This window comes from Phacochoerus africanus, chromosome 6 (genome assembly GCF_016906955.1).
Source record: "Phacochoerus africanus isolate WHEZ1 chromosome 6, ROS_Pafr_v1, whole genome shotgun sequence".
In the NCBI taxonomy this organism is placed as follows: Eukaryota; Metazoa; Chordata; class Mammalia; order Artiodactyla; family Suidae; genus Phacochoerus; species Phacochoerus africanus.
In genome coordinates, this window is record NC_062549.1 from 3,803,956 (window position 1) to 3,823,064 (window position 19,109).

The 19,109-nt window shown below is 47.2% G+C and overlaps 1 long non-coding RNA gene across 1 annotated transcript in view; it reads right to left on the minus strand.

Annotated features, from left to right (window-relative positions):
- LOC125128751 (uncharacterized) overlaps window positions 1-16,575 on the minus strand; it is a 31,098-nt gene extending 14,523 nt beyond the window's left edge. Inside the window, exon 1 of the long non-coding RNA XR_007135301.1 lies at window positions 16,529-16,575. This is a non-coding gene — a long non-coding RNA (uncharacterized LOC125128751). The remainder of the gene's footprint in view (window positions 1-16,528) is intronic.
- Between the last annotated feature and the right edge of the window lie 2,534 nt (window positions 16,576-19,109).

Sequence of the window (19,109 nt, forward strand, 5' to 3'; positions counted from 1 at the left end):
TGGAATTGGGCCTCTGCCCTTAACAAGGTTGCTCTTGGGAAAGCTGCCTATACTTCCCTTCTCCAGCCCCATCCTGCCGGACCTCTGTGTTGAGCTTTACTCTGTGATCTACTTTCTCTTTCTTGAAAATCCTCCTCTCTGACTCCAGGGCTGCTCCCCTCACCTGTCCTCCTCAAACCTCTCCAGCCCTCACCTGTCCTCCTCACATCTCTCCAGCCCTCACCTGTCTTCACACCTGCCTGGCTCATTCTCTACAGTGGCTGCTCTTCTCCTGCCTTAACATTCTTAAGATGTCAGCGTCCTGATGCTCCTACTGCAGTCCTTTTCTTTTCTGAAACACTTTCTTGACTGCATGCTTAATTATTTGGCTTGTCATCTCTCTGAGTGACCTCAAACATCGCTCTAGGAATAGTTCCTTCCAAGGCACCCTCAACTTTCAGATCCCTAATATTTCCTTCCCACCTGGACAGTGGCCCCAGACCTCCCTGCCTCCTGAGAAAACCCCCTTCTCTCCCTGCAAACTTGTTCCTCTATTTCCACACCTGATCTCTATGAATGGCTGCGCCATCTTCCTCAGCAAGGATTCAACCTGTCACCACAACCTCTTAATCAAATTGTGAGTACCTCTGTAAATATAATGAAAACAATGTCTACGGGCTTAGTGACTAGATATTATTTACCAGGCGCTGTGCCACTCATTGTGCATAGTTCATTTCTCTTCATTGGCATAGAAACCCTATGAGTACCGCCCTGCCTCCCACAATTTTTCCGACCTTGATAAGGAGGATGAGTAACTCGTGTGGCTCTGAAGCAGTGGACAGCTCTAACAAGGCATCCTCTCCCCTGCTTTCCCATTGCCTGCATCCTCCTTGCAGCCAGAGAGTTTTCTAAAACCAATCAAATGCATCACTTCCTGGACTTGAAATCACTCAGGGGTCCCCCAACAACTCCAGGATCACACCCAAATTCTTCACATACTTTTTGTAATCTGGGTCCCACCCTATGTCTCTTCTCAGATGCTGCTACTGATGGCTCAGTCTCGGGCTTGCTTGGATTCCTGGCACCAGGCAATTCCCTCCCAGGTGATGCTGTTGACCAGGTGGTACTTCACCTTAATGCTGCAGAGCAGCACCTGGAAAGCTCTCTGCTGCCCCCTACTGGCCCTCAGAAACTATCAGTGAAGACGTCTCTGCCCTTCCCTCCTGGTACTAACCGTTGGGATGTTATGATTCCCACGGGTTTTATACAGAGTTCCCGTTGTGTTGTGCTGCCCAAATTCCCCCTCAGCAGAAAGGGAAGGCTGTTGGCTATTTTGGAACTGCCTCAGCTGGAGGTCTACCTGGCCCTGGGTCACCTCCCTCACCTTCCAGGCCAGTTCACACACAGAGGTTGCTCAAGAAGTAGGTGAAAGGTCTGGCCCCTTCTTCCACCTCAGGCTAGTTCTGAAGGGTTATCCCAGCTCTCAAGTTTCCAGTAGGTTCCACCGAAGCCCTGGCATGACTTGGTGTCGAATGAAGAAAAAGGAACAACTTCATGTTGAGAATTGTGTTTTACGCAGTGGGCTTTCTGTGGACTTAAGCCCAGGATATGGCTCTGAGGCACTGTTTCAAAGAGGTAAGGAGGAGCTGGGGGGTAGAGGAGTTTTTGCTGAGGGAAAAACAGGACGATCAAATACAAACATCTCAAGTTAATAATGATTTTAGTGCTTTTCTTTGTATGCGAAGATGCAAAAGTCTGGGCTTATTGAAATCATTCCTTTGATATGCATCCTAACTATCTAAGGCTTGTATCCTGTTTTTCTCCACCCCTGAATTTCCTTCAAGGTGCATGGGGAGTGGGGGGGAGCAGCGGCGGAGGCTGATGGCTGGGGCAACCCATTTTTCCCCACCCATCCTGAATTCCCCTTGGGGTGCACCTGCTACATGGCTGATGGCTCTTTGGCTGCAACATCCTTTGTTCACTGAAATGGCAGGTGGCGGTCTTTGTCCACACTTTTTACAACTCAACCTGTGTCCTTCCCTTCCCTCCAAAGTGAGGGTGCTGAGTGCCTTGGCCCTTCTTTCCACCTCAGAGCCTGCTTCTGGGGAACTGGGCCCCGGGGCTCCTACCCTGAGACAGATGCACTGTGCTCAATATTCCCAAACCTGAATCAGATAGACGGCTGAGCTCAGGCTTCCAGAAGCTGCATTTTTGATAAGCATCTTAGGTGACCCCTGTGTTCAGGAAGGTTCGTGAAAGCCTAGTAGGAAAAGAGAGTGAGGTTGGTGTCAGCCAGACCTGGGTCCCTCTCCCTGCTCTGCCATTCTCTTGCCACTTCTGGCAAGTCACTTAACTGCCTAGCTCCCTCCTTACCGGAAACAAAACGAGAACAAACAACAAACAAACCAAAAAACTGAGATCCTTAAAACCTGCCTCAGAGGACTGTTGTAAAGTTTGAAGAAGATAAATGCTTGCCAATCACATATGTTTAAAAGCTTAGCTACAATGTGCCACTCAGATTGCGGATTCAGTAAAATGCTTGCCCTCTCGGGAGGTGGAGAGATGTGGGTGAATACAAACTGGAAGCTGGGAGCCACAAAATAGAACACACCAAAGCCCACGAGATCCGGGCTCAGACTGCTTGAAATTCTCTTCTTTGGCTTCAGGCAACGCCTCTCACCCTTGTTAACAGCCGCATGCCCTCTGGGTGAGCTCAGTTGTCACTCAAGAAATTCCAAAAACTTTTGCAAGTCCTTGCTCTAGCCAAAGCTGTGTTAATCAGACTCTCCCCAGGGCTGGTTTGAGGGAGAACTGAGATCAGAAGGCACTAAATACTTGGGGGAGGAGGGGAGTGTGGCTGTGGGAAAACTCAGGAAAAGGAGCCAACACCTGTAGCCAAGGAGCTGTTCCACCTGCTTCCTGCCCCTGGTCCTGGGGGCACCTGGCTTCACTTGGAGCTGTTCTCGCCCCACCCTCTCCAGCCTCCCTGGCCGAGCCCACCCAGATGCTGTGGTCCGATTTAAATTCTGGGAAAATGACTTCAGAGCCTAGAGGGTCATCATCACCTTGAAATGAGAATGGAGCTGGCAACGGGAGGCTGGCAGCCGCCTCCTGCTGCTTGGTGACATGGCCACCTGGTTCTCATTTTCGACCCTGAGATTACATCTCTGCACCCGGTGAAGTCTCAGCTCCATAGCCCCTCCCTCACCAGAAAGTGGACCTGACCCGCCTGCTGGGGGAGGGGTGCCCAGCCCCCAAGCACTTGCCCTCCCCTCCTGCGGCTGCCCTCTGCCTTTGCAGGAGGATTTGAAGGCTTGAGCTCCCACCCAGATTCATCCGCAGAGGCTGCTGTCCTGCCTTCCTCCACCCGGATCTGGGCAGGAAATGGCCAGCCCCCCTGCCATGCTTGGTCACTGCGGGCTGTCCCTCGCAGGCCCAATGCTTCCTGAAGGTGCTCAGATGGACGCTGTCAGGAGGCTGCCCAATGTGGTAGCCAGTCCCCATGCTGTGCAGCCCCAGGCCAGCCACAGAGAAGAAGCTAGGAGTGGAACCGAGCTAGTGCCCTGTGAGGTTGCTGGGCACAAGCCTTTCTGTGTCCTCCACTGCTTGCTCTTGGGGACTAAGCCTCAGCCTCCGTGACCTTCCCTGAGCTCCAAAGGGCAGCCGCTCCTCAGGGAAGGGAGGGGACACAGTCAAGAGAAATCAGTGCTGCCTTGGGGCAGGTCCTGGTTCCTCCTCAAGGAATACACATAACACTATCTTTGAGCCTTTCTGTAGAACTAAAACCTCCAATGAATGGAAGAACTACTTGATGAAGCATCTTCATTCCCAGAAGAAGGAGACCACCAGAACTGTTCCTGGGGCCCCTAAATACCAGCCTTGAGAAAAATGCAAGCTTGCCTCCACCCTGATCCTTATCTGCGGCCCTATTTTCCACTCCCCTAACTATAAAACCACCTCCTAACCCCTTCCAAGGGGGACACAGTCTTTATGGCATGAGCCTGCTGTGGCCCCATTGCCTGGCAAGCAATAAACCCATCTTTTTCTCCTTTATCCCAAACTCTATCTCTGTGTTCCAATTTGACAGAGGCTGAATTTCAGCAAATTCGGAGGAAGCAGACAAATTCATAAAAGAGACAGAAATGAGGAAGAGAAGAAGATCAAGGTGGTGCACAGGGTTTGGCACGACCTGGGAATGTGGGTATCCAGGAGACTCACTGTCAGATGTCAGAAGTTATGAAGCCCCGGAGTCAATTTTGACCTTTATCTTCAAGGGTCAAAACTGTCCACTCAGCTCCATCACATCCCCTGGGAAGAGGAAACCTACCACTTCTTAGAGTTACGATAATAAGATCCAACATATGTACAATACCTTACACTTTTCCAAGAACACTCACTTACCTCCTCATACTTCATGGCCATTCCATCATTATTTTCAGTTAGGCATCCTTTTTTTTACACCACGTTAAAGTCCAACAGAACTTGGGGATGCAAATAGTATCATCAGGTGTATCCATTTTCAGGTGAGCAAAATTAACCAGAAAGCTGAAGGGATTTGCCTAAAGCCACACAGAGGTTTCATAGCCAAGCTGGGAATCTGAACTCAGGTTCACTTATTAAACATCCCGAGTCTCAGTGTGTGGGGGCAACTCTGTAGGAGGCCCCCAGCCTGTCCTGCACCTGCAGGTGGGCCTGAGCCAGGCATGGTCTCAGGGCTTCTCAGGGGCTGACTGCTCTCTCTCAAAGGCACTCCAAAAGCATCAACAGAGATGTATTTAAGGTGGAGTTGGGGGATCCCAAAATAATCTTGTGATTGAGTACCATCAAAACCAGGTTTGTTTTTTTTGGGGGGGGGAATAGCAAATGCTGTATTTCTAGTTCCACATGAAAGGAAAACAACAATAAAACCATGGTGAAAAAAGACACCCAAGGTATCAGATCAGTAAAAAATAGCAAAGAAACTCAATAACAGCTCCTTAGTGGAGAATCTTTAAAAAAAAATCTCCTGTCTTCATCACACTTCACTCTTTCTAAAAAAGAAAGAAAACAGCATCTGATTTCCCTGGAATAAATCTGTGAAAAATACACGATTTCTATGTTTTCCTCCATCCTGCTAGGATGCCACCTTCTAGGAGATGTGTCTGTCCCTCCAGTCTCACCCTCTCTCATCCTTATCCACTTCCCGGCTAAGCACAAAGCATGAATTTACTGACTTATCCTGAACCAAACATTCAAGATCTCACCAGCTGTTGGCCAGAGACATCAGTGCCTTGCCATGGGGGCCTCTATAGGGCAGCTGGCTTCCACCACTGTGAGACCCTTCTAGCTTCTCAAAGCTGGTGTTTAGGGGCCCCAGGAACAGTTCTGGTGGTCTCCTTCTTCTGGGAATGAAGATGCTTCATCAAGTAGTTCTTCCATTCATTGGAGGTTTTAGTTCTACAGAAAGGCTCAAAGATAGTGTTATGTGTATTCCTGGCTTCCTGAGGACCAGGATGACAGGAGACGCAGTCTTTTTATAACCTCATCTCAAAAGTGAGAGCCATGGTTTGCCCTATTCACTCGTGAGAAGTGAGTCACTAAGTCCAGCCTACACAGAAGAGAGGAGATTGTACCAGGCTGTAAACATCAGGATGTGAGGTCACTGGAGGTCATCTCAGAGGGGAGTCCCCACATTCTGAGTCTGGAACTGAGAAGAAAAGTGGATCCCAGCTAAGTCTGAAGGAACCCAGAACAGCAGCTGACCTGGGGACCCACAACTGAGAAATCAGGCACTGCTGTCTTGGGTCAATGAGATTTGGCAAAATTGCTTGTTACTGCAGAGAAAGTTGACCAAAGCATCCAATTAAATGGAAACTGCCTCTCCTCCACATAGAGCTTCTTACCCTCTTTTTCTGGTTTATAATTCTCCATAGAACCTATCCTATGTCATATCTACAGTATAGTATATATTATGCTACATAAAATGTACAATGTATTTTTCAGATTTTTGGTTTGTTGTTTGTTTGGCTTTACCTTCTAGAATGAACCTTCTCTGAGGGTTGGGATTTTGTCAATCTTGTCTACTGCTACAGCCCGAGCATTTATAGCAGTTAGAACAATGTAACTGGGATATAATTCCTCTCATCAATAGGTGTTGAATGGATGAATAAACGCTGATGCATGAGCGAGGTCTGGGGGAGTTAGTGTTGTCAGAGGGAGCCTACACTCAGAAAGAAGCACGATTGTTGACAGCGGGGACTGATCAGGTGGGCACTTTGGGGACAATTCAGTTGGAATTCAGGGGTGGGACCCATTTCCCTTGGTCTCTGTGAGCTGAGGCAGAAAAGATGGGAGGGAAAAAGGCCCACCCTCCCTGTTTCTGGTACAAAGCTCGGGGAATCTGAAAATGCTCAATTCACATAGCCTGGTAAAGTAGTTATGACTGCATATTTATCAACGTAGGAGATTCGAAAAGATCTTACTAACAGCTTGCCAGCTTGGCTTGTAGCTTGTAAATAACTGGATTTATCAGTATGGGGCCTCTGTCTGCATCCTTGCCCTGGGCCTCGTGTGTGTTGGGTGCTGGCTTGAGAAAGAGCCACGAGGACAAATAAACTGGGCTGGGTTTATGAGTAATGGTAGGAGACGGCTATCTCCAACCTGCTGGTCAGGGAGGTACTCGCCCTCCGAGCAAGGTGCGGGAGAGGGAGCCACAGAGCCATCTGGAGGAAGGAACCCTGGTGCAGCAAGTCCCAGGGCTCTGAGAAGGAAGGATGCTTCACAGGTTTGAAAGGGAAGAAACAAAACAAAAGCTGGAGCAATGGGGAGGATGGCAGGAGACAAGGAGAGAAATGCATTGGAGGAGCCAGATATTCTGTGACCTTCTGAAGGTAGTTTTTGCATTTTATTCTGAGTAAAGTAGGAAGCCATGGGGGGAGGATGTCTTGTTTTGTTTTTTACACCACTGAGCTTTCTAGTCGTAAGTCATAAAAGCATAACCCAACCCAACAACAACAACAACAAATTAAAGAATCACAATAGTCTTTTGAAACCAGGGCTTCAGCAGGCCAATTTTTCAGTGGTTGGAAAAGAAATGATTCCTACACACATTATGAGTCTAGTTTCTTGTCTTACGTTTGCTCAATGAGGAGCGAAATCTGTGGGGCAAGATGACTTTGAGATTTTAGTGAGCGGCGGAGCGACCCTGGGCAGCGGGTCTTGTAAACATGGTCTCTGAGCCTCCGGTGGCTTTTCTTGTGAACCACTTTAAACGTGCAGGGAAGACCAGAACACAGCATAAAAACAGGTGTACACGCGCCACTCCGTTCAATTAAATTCTACATCTTGCCCTGTTTACTCGAGAGGATTTTTAAGAAATATTATCAACACAGTCAAGGCCAGGGCTGTATAAACTTTTATATGTATTTCCTCTGGGCAGTGTTTCTTAACTCTGGCTATACATTGGAAAGAATTTTAAAATGAAAGAATTTATAAGAAGGGAGAATAAATGCACACTCAACCCCCAGATGTTCCAATTTCATTCATCTGTTTATTTAATTCCAATTTGGTTTTTTTTGTTTGTTTGTTTGTTTTCGTCTTTTTAGGGCTGCACCTGCAGCACATGGAAATTCCCAGGCTAGGAGTCAAATCAGAGCTACAGCTGCTGGCCTACACTACAGCCACAGCAACATGGGATCCAAGCCTCATTTGTGACCTACACCATAGCTCACAGCAACAAGGGATGCTTAACCCACTGAGCAAGGTCAGGGATCGAACCTGAGTCCTCATGGATACAAGTCGGGTTCATTAACTGCTGAGCCATGATGGGAACTCCTAGTTTGATTTGATTTTTAGCTGTAACATACAGGTGTTGGGACCATTACCTTAAGCCACAGCCCTCCATGCAGAATCACAGCCGTCAAATTTTGTGTCTGTCTTAACAACCTGCTCTGCAAAGTCCTTTCTAGTTTACATTCCCACCAGGGATGGACAAGGACCTTTGGTTATTTCCTACATTTATTTCCTGATGTTGGTAAAACATGCTCACTCTTTTTTTGATTAGTATTGCTAGAGAATTACCAATTTTATCGATATTTTCAAAGAATCAATTTTTTGCTTTGGTGATTTTCTCTATTTTACTTTGTTTCTATTCTATCAACTTTTTTATTATTTTATTTCCTCTTCTATGCTTTCTTTTCTTTTCTTTTTTTTAAGTTTCATGAGATAGAAGTGAATTCCTTTTCACCTGAGCCCCCTTTCTGATGTTCTGTGGATTTGAGGCTGTATTTCTCTCCCGGAACCACTTCAGCTGCATCTCGAAAGTTTTGCTAACTTGTTCGGTTCAAAACATTTCTATTTTTTGTTGTGATTTTTTTTCTTTGACTCATACATTATTTTAAAACGCATTGCTTCATTTACAAATAGTTTAGTGATTTTAAAATTATCTTTTTGTTATATAGTTCTAGCTTCATTTAACTGTCATCAGAGACTATAAATCGGATAACGTTTGAATTTTGTGAAGGCTTGCTTTGCCATCCATCATTGGGTCAAATGTAGATGCAGTCTTCAATATGTCAGATGGGTTAAGTTACGGCTTTGTTTTGGTTTTCTTTACCTGCATGGAATTTTTCCTGTATGATCTATAAGCTACTGTGAGAAGTGTGTTAAATTTCCAACATCAGGGTGAATTTCTTTACTTTGTTTGGCACTATCCATTTTCGCTGCATGTGTTTTGAAGCTGTATACAGGTTTAGAATTGCTATTTCTTCCTAGAGGTTTGGCCCCCTTTTCTTTCATGTCTTTTTTCTTTAGTGATGTTTTTGCTCTAAAATCTTGGGAGTTTCCAAGAAGTTAAGGAGCCGGTGTCTCTGCTGTGGCACAGGTTCAATCCCTGGCCCTGAACTTCTGCATGCTGTGGATGTGGCAAAAAAAAAAAAGAAAGAAAGAAAGAAAAGGAAAAAAAATCTACCTTAACGGCTATTAGCATCGCCAAACCAGTTTTCTTAGGGTTAGTATTCGCATAATAGGCACCTTCCATCTTTTGCTGTGTATTTCTGTGCCCCTACAAGGAAGGTGTGAGTTCTGTAAGCAAAAGCATTATTCCATTTGCTTTTGTACCTACTCTCAGTGTTTAACGTGAATATTTACTCCATTTACAATGAAAACAAGCACCAATACCGTGGGGTTCGGCCCACCTTCTTACACTTTGTTCTTTATTTACCCCATCTACTCATTTGATATCCCTATTTCTGTCCTTCTTAAATTTGTTTGCCTTCTTTTAGATTAAAATGGTTTTTTCCTTTATTGAATTAGTTATACAGCTGTTACTATACCTATAGTGGCTACCTAGTGATTAGAATGTAGTTCCTTGATCTATTGCAGTCTAAAAAAAAAAAAAAAAAAAAAAAAAAAAAAAAAAAACAGAAAAGCATGAAAGCATTATTTAGAATTTGAATAGTCCAAGATCCTAGCATCATGAGAAAACTGATAAAAGTAATAATTTGTATTTACTCTGTAGTAAGTCAGAGATGCATGGGTAACCACTAGAATGCCAACAAATGCCACCCTGTAATTCCATATCCAGCAAAAGTAGCTTCAAAAGTGAAGGCAAAATAAAAATGCTTCTGGAAGACATGAGGAATAAGGTCTATCAGCAGACCTGCATGAAATACCGAAGGCGGAGGGAAATGATCCCTATAAAGATAAGGAAATGCAGGATGAGATAAGAGCCAAAATGTAACAGATGCGTGGAACTGACACTCGTAAAAACTGCGCAAAAGATGGGATAAAAGAGATAAAAAAGATACACAATGGAATACTCAGACATAAAAAAGAACAAAATAATGCCATTTGCAGCAACTCGGATGCAATTAGAGGTTCTCATACTAGGTGAAGTAAGTCAGACAGGGAAAGATAAATACCGGAGTTCCCATTGTGGCTCTGCAGAAATGAACCTGACTAGTACCCATGAGGATATGGATTCGATCTCTGGCCTGGCTCAGTGGGTTAAGGATCCGGCATTTCCCTGAGCAACAGTGTACATTGCAGACACGGCTTGGATGGCGCATGGCTGTGGCGTAGACTGGTCTAGCCTAGGAACTTCCGTATACTGCAGGGGTGCCCCCCCACCCCCCGCAAAAAAAAAAAAGGAAAGAAAGGAAAATACCATGTGATATACTTATAAGTAGAATCTAATATGGCACAAATGAACCTATCTACAAAACAGAAACAGACTTAGCATAGAGAATGGACTTGTGGTTGCCAATTGGGGGTGGGGTGGGGGTGGTGTGGACTGGGAGTTTGGGGTTAGTAGATGCAAACTATTGCATTTAGAAGGGAGAAGCAATGAGGTCCTACTGTCCAGCACAGGGAACTGTATCCAGTCTTTTGGGATAGACCATGAGGGAAGATAATATAATTAAAAGAATATGTGTGTGTGTGTGTGTGTGTGTATGTGTGTGTGTACACACATATACACTGGATCACTTTGCTGTATAGCAGAAATTGGCACGACATTGTAAATAGACCATAATAAAAATTTGTTTAAAAGATGGGATAAAAACAGAGAATTTTAAATTTCTATGAGGACGTGGAATACAAATGATTTAGCCTTTGACCCTTCATATCATACAGCTTCAGAATGCAGCAAATGTCTTGGGGAGGCGGTGGCCCGCTTTTTGGTAAAGGGCCAGATAGTAAATGCTTTATTTAGGCTTTGTGGGCCATGTGGCCTCCACTCAGATCTGCTGTTACGGCAGGAAAGCAACCACAGGCAAATCCGTAAATGCGCTGACGTGGCTGTGTTCCAGTAAACTGGCTTGAGAGGCCATTTTTGGTAACTATAGCTTAGAAAATATAGAGATAGTTCATATCTGACTGTGTCTATTTCTGGAATTCGTATGCCTTTGGACTATTTATTTAGGTCTTGGTTCCTGTAGTTTTAAAATTTATCTTTTTATCTGTTAGATTAAAAAAAAAAATCCTCCACTTGTTACTCCTCAAACTCGTCTAAGCTCCCCTTCACCTTTTCCTCCACCGGCTCTATTTTAGGATCAGTTTGCCAAGTTCCTGAAAAGCCTTGTGAGAACTTTCTGGCTAACAGAAACGTTCTAAGTCTTGGTTGGGGTGGTGGCCACACCAGTGTTGATATTTGTCAAAACTAAACTGTACACCTGGAAACAGATGCTTTTTACTTAATGTAAACTGTAGATCCAAACACTGATTTTAAAACGAAATGCCAACTCACCAATCAACCAGCCTTGTCAGGAGTTTTCCTCGAGTGGCATTTACGGGATGCTTAGTGTATGGTGAGGAGTGATGCATTTGCAATGAATGCACCCCACTTGGGGTAACTGGAGCACCGACTCCATGCCAGCCGTTGCAGGGGTCCTGATGGTAAATCTTCCCAGCCTCAACCAGGCTCTACAGCTCTTCATTCATGCATGTCTTATTTTACGTTTTAAATACATTTTCTTATAGTCTTCGTGATAAGATTTGCACCTATGTAGTTAGATTTAGTTAAGTTTTGTGGCTTTGAGTGACTGAATCGATTTCAGAATTTAAATGTCTAGTTGGTCAACACTGTTGTTTAGAAATGCTCTTGATTACTGGGGGGATTTCTCTTGGAAATTAGGCTTCTCGAAGCTTCATTTCCTGCAGTGGTAAAATACGCAGGTTGGATTGTTCGAGCTGCAAGGTCCCGTTCAGCAACATGATTCTATTTTTTTCTCTTTTTTTTTGGGCCTGCTAAAACCTTCAAGAATGTCAAGGACACTTTTAAAATTACATCATCAAAAGACTTTTCTATTTATGTTTAAAACATGCCCAGTCCCAGTCTGGGTCACATTAGGGCAGTTTCCTTTGCAATTCATTCCTATTGTCTGAAGAAGGCATTGTCTGCAGAGATTTCACTTTTTAAAAGGAAAACAAAACAAACTTCATTTTCCTCTCTGAGAAGAAACAATGTACTGATGTTAAAAATTTGTAAGAGGCAGACACATATAATAGGAAAAGGAAAATCCTCCTGAAATCCCATCTCTAGAGATAAACCCCTGTAATCAATTCATTGCTTCTCCCACATTTTTGGTGCTCATACTGTTTATGCGTATTTATACATTCAACAAGCATTTGTTGATTCCCTCCGAGAGACAATTTCGGTCTCATTTCACAACACGGAGCATCACTGTTAGCCTTGCTTAGAACCCCATGGCTTTCCGGAGGTTTAGGTTAAAGGAAGCCATGGTCTCTAAAGGCCAGCACTCCGTTCCCAGCCTCATCTCACCCCGCCCGCCCTCTCTCTTGCTCTCTGTTCCTTGGAAGCACCATGGTCCATCCCGGCACAGGGCTCCTGTCCCTTGATAACCTTCTGACCTTCCTCTTTGGCTCTGTCCCATCTTTAACTCATAGGCATGCTCCGGGATCCATCTTCCCGAGCGGATGGGACCTTAGATTTCTGGACTCTGCTGGAAACAGCCATCCTTACCCACCCACCCACTGGCAGCCTCAGCCCTGGACCTCGTTCTGCTAACAAACACCTGTCAGGATGCCACCCTCTTGTGGAGTTCCTACTGCGTTGGCCTCTTCTGTACCAATTGCGTGCCTCTCACTTGGTGCCCTGGTGACTATTAAGCCCAGAGAGGAGTGTCACAAGACCCAGGAGGGCAATGGCAGGTCCACTTTGCCTCCTCCTCATTTTTCAGGCAGCACCCAATACATTGTAGGAAACGTTTTTGCAGTATGGAATTAATTAATAATTACATCTTCCCATCATATTGAGCTGCCACCCTCTCATGGTTAAGTGCAGGGTTAGGAATGAGCCCTTGCCAGGCCAGCCTCTTTGGCTACCTTTTTATAGCCTCCCACAATAGAACGTATCATCCAAAAGTCAGGAGGTCTCCGACATTGGCCTTGGAGATTTGCCTATGACATGTGTTTGGAGAGAGGCACAAGGCACTTCTCAGGATGTCAGAACGACCAAGGTGGGGACTCCTGGGGTCTGGCACATTGTAGAATTGTTTTTATACGTTCTGATGTCTTTGGAGAAAGGCTGTAGCCTGGACACACTTCTGGAGCTTAGAAAAACAAGTCTAATTGGCTTCAGGGGCAAAGCAGGAGATTATATCAAGTGCATTGCCAAGCCCTTGAGATATTTTTGGATCTATCTCTATGCTGCAGTGACAAGGGCTGCTGAGGGGCCTGAGGCAGCCCTTCTTCTCTAGCCACAGGATGGAGGCTTCTGTTAGGAAGCAGGTCAGGAGAGTAGACAGAGCTGTGCCCAGGATGGTCTGGGGTCCAGTTGCTGGTCTACCATTTAGGGCCAGATACTTCAAATCTAGAGCAATCTGAGAAACCATCTCATCTTATCCTCTCACTCCTTATAAATAAGGATTTGAGAGAGCAGCTTGACAAAGATGGCTGGCTATGCAACTAGGACGCTTTGCAGATCACCAGGGTGGAACAGCAGCATAGGGAAGTGTTCAAACACAGATTGTGAAGGTACCAATTGTATTTTAGATCTTGGCCCCACCACATTCTAGCTGTGGGATTTTTTTTTTTTCTTATAATTATCTTCCTCCCCTTTTGTGGAAAGTTAATTCTTCTCTCCATTGAAATGTCAAATAACAGGTGATATATGTGACTTTATTCCGCTGGCCCATCCACCTATCCATCCAGTGTCACACTCTCTTGGCTACTGGAGCCTTCTATGAAGTTGTGATAGCAGGGGGTGTGAGGGTTTTAGATCTTTCTTCTTCAAACTCGTGTTGACTATATTAGGTCCTCGGCCTTCCCATATAATTTTAGAAACAGTAGCCCCAAATATGAATGACCAGCGTTCATGGGACATGATATGTGCCAAGCACTTCAAATATGTGATCTCATTTAATCTTCAATAAACCCTAACAATGGGTACTCATTAACAGAATTTTAAAGATGCAAAAACTGAGAGGTAAAAAAGTTTCAAGAACTTTCAAGTTTTAAACCCAGTTCGCTCTTGCCCTAAGCCTCTACTGGAGGAGGCCTGTCAAACACTTGACTTTTTCCATTACTTAGTATTTTTGTAACAAGGACTTGGTTTATTAATCTCAGTGAAATGGGGCATCACAGCCAACAGGGGCAGAGAAAGAGTCAATCAAATCAAACACTTCCCAGGAGCTTGAAAAAAGTTATAATAAACAAGCAGGTAGCAACCGCAGCAATTAGCACCTCATCACTGAAGAGGAGTCAGGCATGATGTTTGTGAACGTCCCGGGGAAGATAAAATATTTTCTTTTCCTCCCACGATTTCCCCAATATGTGCCTGTCTCTCCCATTTCTATAAGCCTTGACCCTACGTTGAGAATTAATCTTAGCTCTAAATCATGGAGGGCACCTTGGGTGAACCTTCCGTGGAAGATAATGAAGGGTTTAGAGACTAAACAGTGGCAGAAAAACTGAGTTCTTGGAAGTGATTTCAAATTAAACCAACACGCAAAGGTTGGGATCTCTTTGACCCCAAGCCTCTGGCTCCTACCCAGACCTCTGCTGTGCATAGCCAGGGCCAAGAAAGGCCTTTGGAGACACAAGTGCCCAGCAGAAGCATCTTTTCCGTGAGCTGTTCTGCAGGGTGGATCCCATGTCCCGTGAGCTCCATGGAGTGTTAGAGGCCACACCCTCTTCTGAAGCAGCACAGGTACTTGGGACCCAAGGAAACGCCCCCTCAAGATGGCAATAAATGAGGGAGCCCCCTTTCCAAATGCACACCTGTCAGACCCGGAGTGTGGAAACAGGTGATTGGCAAATAAGAGCTCGCCTCCAAAATACACCCAGAAGCCAAGGCGCAGACCCTTGCGTCGTCCCATGTTTTGAACTTCTATTTTAAAACAGTTTTCATGGTGAGAAAATTTCCCCTTCCATTCACCTAAGCTATGCTGCCATATAAAATTCCATTCTTCATTCTGCTCTTTGGGGTAAAAATGACAAAGACGACGCTTCCTCTGGGTGACCTGTCTTCATCACTGAAAACCACCATCGGGCTTCTCCCAAAAGGACACTGTCATAGACCGTGGCCTTTTTCCTTGGGTGTTTCACTTCATACTGAAAGCTTATGGGGTGTACAGGTGTACTGCCCTGATGGTAAGAGGAGGTTTGGCTTCAGATGATGTTTGAGAAAGGTTCCCGGTTGAGGAGATAGATTTGCAAGTCCATAGGGTAGAGAAGGAACTGGAGTGGAGGGAACTCACCAGTGTGCACAGACCCAGGATTCTGAACACCCCGCCGCTGTGATCTGCATTTTCACAGACTTGTTTATAGGACTTTTCCTGGTGAGGGAATCAAGGCCTCCAGGGAGAAGCACGGCCCCCAAGTGCGAACCGAGAATGCAAAGCTTGGAAGCCTGGGGGAATGCCCACTGGCACCGAGGGATCAGGCCGGGCAAGGATAACTGAGGAACGATACGGCGAAAAGCCAAGTGTGACCCCAAAGGTATTTCTTAAGCTATTTCCATGTGACTCAGAGCTGGAGGACACATGGACATTTTTGCCCCTCTCAGTGCCACAATTTTCTCGGTCTGACAGACCCTAGGTTCCTGAGATCAGGCTTCTCTCTCTTGACCCCCAATTTCTCTTCCCACCCCAACAGCCACTTGAAGAGGCAGAATTAAGGTTGGTGCCAGTAAATAGCGGGGAAGAGAATGTATCTTACCTGGAAAGAGGCACGGGCTGCCCGGCCAGGAGGGTGGAAACCCTTTCCGCCCACGTCCCCTGCTGTGCCGGTTGCGACCTCTGCCACCAGCGTCTCCACCAGCTGGGTGGGAACTGGATTCAGCTCCATCATCCGTCCCGCCACCCGGCGTGGCTGGGCAGAGACACGTTCGCAGGGGAAACCAACAGGCTTTGAGGCAGCGCCTGGTTCAGCTTCCACCTTCACTGCCGGCAGGCACACGAGGAAGAGCCCACGTCTGCTGGGTCAGGCGGCCTCTGTGTGTCTAACACCGGCACCGCCTGCAACGCCGCGTGAAGTGCCCACTATTTAGAGCCCAAGGATTTCTGGAATCAGAAGGTAAGGCCTTTTCTCTCTCTAGAACTTACTCTCCTCCTCCATAAGGTCAGAAAGCAGACTAGACGTTTCCTACAATTCCTGCCACTTCTTAGATGGTGTCTACTCCAACCACGTCATCTTCAAGATATAAAACCTGGAGGTCCCGTCATGGCTCAGTGGTTAATGAATCCGACCAGGAACCATGTTTGAGGTTGCGGGTTCGATCCCTAGCCTTGCTCAGTGGGTTAAGGATCTGGCGTTGCCGTGAGCTGTGGTGTAGGTCGCAGACACGGCTCAGATCTGGCGTTGCAGTGGCTGTGATGTAGGCCCGTGGCTACAGCTCCAATTGGACCCTTAGCCTGGGCACCTCCATATGCCGAGGGTGCAGCCCTGGAAAAAGACAAAAAAAAAAAGATATAAAACCAGAGAGGATGAGCCATCTGCCTAAGATCACCCAGCATGTTAGAAAGTGAATGAAAGGTAAGGTGCACTAAGGACCAATCTGACTTCTGCAGAGAAAGAGACGAAACAAATAAGTTGGAGCGAGTTTTCAAACCTGCTGAAGTGCGTCCATGGCTGTCCTCACGTCCCTGGCATGTGGTTACCTGTTACCAGGAGAGAGAAAAGTGTCATTGGCCCACACATCTCAGAGACTAAGTTCAAAGCTTCCTGTCCACAAATCATCTTTCCCAGTGAGCGGGATCCTGAGTGAAATTCCCAGAGTCCTTGACGCCATGAGCCCGTCTAGGGCAATGTCTTCCCTCCCACTTGTCTCCAATTCCATAACTAAGGAAGAACCTCTTTTTTTTTTTTTTCTTTTTATGGCTGTAATTGTGGCACATGGAAGTTCCCAGGCTAGGGGTTGAATAGGAGCTGCAGCTGCTGGCCTACACCACAGCCACAGCAATGCGGGATCGAGCTGTGTCTGCAACCTACACCACAGTTCATGGCAATGCCAGATCGTTAACCCACTGAGCGAGGCCAGGGATCAAAGCCACATTCTCAGGGACACTATGTTGGGTTCTTAACCCACTGAGCTGCAATAGGAAGTCCAAGAAGAACCTCTAATACCTAAGGATAGGCTTTTTTTTTTTTTTTTGGTCTTTTTGCCTTTTCTAGGGCTGTGCCCGAGGCATATGGAGGTTCCCAGGCTAGGGGTCTAATCAGAGCTGTAGCCACCAGCCTACACCACACCCAGAGCAAGGCCAGGGATCGAACCCACAGCCTTGTGGTTCTTAGTCAGATTTGTTAACCATTGCGCCATGATGGGAACTCCCAAGATAGGGTTTTTAAATTGTCTTTTGTCAAAGTTCACTCATATCTGCTGGGGCAGCGTGGTGAGGCATCCATAATTAATCTCTCATCTTAGAAGAAGGACCTGATGTTGGCTGAGGGGCTGTGCCAGGTCTGCGATGGGGTCCCAAGGGCCGGGCTTTGTCACAGCTCCTGGGACTGTTCTTCAGCATCTGGAAATACAGAGTGCTGAGCGCGACCCTGCAGTAACCGTCAGAACAGGGGGCAGCCGCACCTGCCACCAGGCCTCACCGGAGGGAAGAGGATGGAGACCGGGCCTCAGCATCTCCATCCTTCACCCCAGGAAGCAAGGCCAGAGAGGCGGGCAGACATCGCCAGCCTCACACGGAGAGGCAGAGGGAGAGCCCAGGCCTGCCTGGACTAGGCCTGTGCATGACCCCAACGACCTGCCTCTGTCTGCCTCCTGCCTGTCCCCATGCTGCTCTGGGTCACCCTCCACCCTGCTGCCCACCTGAGTGACCCACCCAGACTGCTGGAAAACATGCCAGGGACCCATGGTGCAGGGGACTAGCAACCACTCTTAAACTGTGCAGCAGCACCAGCCCCAGCTTAATTCAGTCCTCACACCCACCCTTAAAGGAAAGCAAGGTGGCTTTCTCAGCCTCAGGCTCAGAGCACAGATCTTAGTGCTAGGTAGGCACTTAGAGAATATTTGTCAATCAGCCCATGGACCTCTGATATCCACTGAAATGTTGGGACTAGAATAAGAACAAAAGAACAAGTAAACACTTAAACACTGCTCTGGGCACTCTCTGTGGATGTGAATTGATCATTGCCCACAGTAACTCCGCGGGGTGAGTTTGGTGACCTCAATCCTGCCTCAAGGCGAGGACTCCCGCACAGAGAAGTCAAGGTCACGGACTGGGCCAGTAGCAGAGCCCACGTTTGGCTCCAGGGCCGGAGCCCAGGTCCCTCACTCTGTGTGTCCACCGTCCCTTGCTGCATCACAGCCTCCATCAAAGCGCTGGCAGAGATTCTCTGGGGCTGGCAGAGGGTCGAGGGTTATACCACAGCACCTGTTTCCACGTGCCAGATGCCCAGGCCTGGCAATCTGCACTGGGGCCGTGGGTCACAGGGCCAGGCGAGTTACATGAGCACAGACTGGCACGTGGTTGCTCGCCCTGGAAGGCAGTCACCCCCCCGAGCTGCCACGCACCTCGCCCCCACCAGCCACCCACCCTTGAAGCCAGTCCCGGAAGGAACAGCCCCTCAAATTGCCAGGCCTATGGTTTCTGCGACAGGGCGAACGAACAGCTGTGCAGATGGCTGTTTACAGAAAGCCGCAGCATGGCCACACCGGAGGCTGAACTGCATCCTCCCCAAAACGCCTGTGTTGAAGCCCGAACCCCCAGGGCCCCAGGATGTGACTGTGCTTAGAGAGAGTATCCATCTATTAATGAAAACGAGGTCACTCGGGTGTGCCCTGACCCCGTACGAGGAAGGCGAATTCGGACACAAACACACACAGAAGGAGGACACAGGGAGAGGACGGCACGTCCTAACCGAGCAGAGAGACCTCAGAGGAAACCTACCTGCCGACGCCTTGGTCTGCCGTCCAGCCTCCGGAGCTGTGAGAAAATGCATTTCTGTAGTTTCAAGCCCCGAGTCCACGGCACGTTCCTCCGGCAGCCCGAGCTGAAAACCGGCATAAACTAGCACGGGCTTATTTGCCCTCGAAGGCCGGTGGCCCAGGGCTAGTGCAGGTGGTCATCAAGGACCCGGAATCGTTCTTGCCTTTTAGCTTTTGGGCCCACAGCTGCAGGAGGGTGTCTGCTTTCGGGGTCGTCAGAAAGGTAGAAAGCTGGGGAGGAAGCACGTCGGGC